Source organism: Rhipicephalus microplus, unplaced genomic scaffold, assembly GCF_043290135.1.
Source record: "Rhipicephalus microplus isolate Deutch F79 unplaced genomic scaffold, USDA_Rmic scaffold_26, whole genome shotgun sequence".
Lineage (NCBI taxonomy): Eukaryota > Metazoa > Arthropoda > Arachnida > Ixodida > Ixodidae > Rhipicephalus > Rhipicephalus microplus.
In genome coordinates this window covers 1,234,976-1,236,178 of record NW_027464599.1, presented here as the reverse complement: position 1 = coordinate 1,236,178, position 1,203 = coordinate 1,234,976, and the positions used below count along the sequence as shown (strand labels likewise).

The following is a 1,203-nucleotide window of genomic DNA, read 5'->3' as shown; positions in this document are numbered from 1 at the left end:
ACTGTCTCCGTGGCGCAATTGGCTAGCGCGTTCGGCTGTTAACCGAAAGGTTGGAGGTTCGAGCCCTCCCGGGAGTGGTGTGTTGCTTTTTTTCTTTGCCCTTATAGCTTTGAAGATATGTTCTGATGGTGGTGAGAGTGGAGCACGACTGTCTCCGTGGCGTAATTGGCTAGCGCGATGGGCTGTTTACTGAAAGGTTGGAGGTTCGAGCCCACCCGATGGTGGTGCGGCTCTTTTTTTTCTTTGGGCTGATAGCTCTGAAGAAATGTTCTGACGATGATGAGAGTGGAGCAGGACTGTCTCCGTGGCGCAATTGGCTAGCGCGATTGGCTGTTAACCGAAAGGTTGGAGGTTCGAGCTCTCCCGGGAGTGGTGTGTTGCTTTTTTTGCGCTGATAGCTTTGAAGATATGTTCTGATGGTGGTGGAAGTGGAGCACGACTATCTCCGTGGCGCAATTGGCTAGCGCGATCGGCTGTTAACCGAATAGTTGGAGGTTCAAGCCCACCCGGTGGTTGTGCGGCGCTTCTTTTTCTTTGGGCTGATAGCTCTGAAGAAATGTTCTGACGGGGAGGAGGGTGGACCACGACTGTCTCCGTGGCGCAATTGGCTGGCGCGATCGGCTGTTAACCGAAAGGTTGGAGGTTCGAGCCCACTCGGTGGTGGTGCGGCGCTTTTTTTTTTCTTTGGGCTGATAGCCTTTAAGATATGTTCTGATGTTGGTGAGAGTGGAGCAGGACTGTCTCCGTGGCGGAATTGGCTAGCGAGATCGGCTGTTAACCGAAAGGTTCGAGGTTCAAGCCCTCCCGGGAGTGGTGTGTTGCTTTTTTCTTTGCGCTGATAGCTTTGAAGATATGTTCTGTTGGTGGTGAGAGTGGAGCACGACTCTCTCCGTTGCACAATTCGCTAGCGCGATCGGGTGTTAACCAAAAGGTTGGAGGTTTGAGCCCACCCGGTGGTGGTGCTGCGCTTTTTTTCCTTTGGGCTGATAGCTCTGAAGAATTGTTCTGACGGTGGTGAGAGTGGAGCATGACTGTCTCCTTGGCGCAATTGGCTAGCGCGATCGGCTGTTAACCGAAAGGTTGGAGGTTCGAGCCCTACCGGGAGTGGTGTGTTGCTTTTTTCTTTGCGCTGATAGCTTTGAAGATATGTTCTGATGGTGGTGAGAGTGGAGCACGACTCTCTCCGTGGCGCAATTGGCTAGA

The 1,203-nt window shown here is 52.9% G+C and overlaps 1 non-coding gene across 1 annotated transcript; it reads left to right on the top strand.

The window, feature by feature from the left end:
• Positions 1 to 77, top strand: TRNAN-GUU (transfer RNA asparagine (anticodon GUU)). Its single transcript has one exon. It is a non-coding gene; the product is annotated as a tRNA-Asn (tRNA).
• The last annotated feature ends 1,126 nt before the right edge of the window (positions 78 to 1,203 follow it).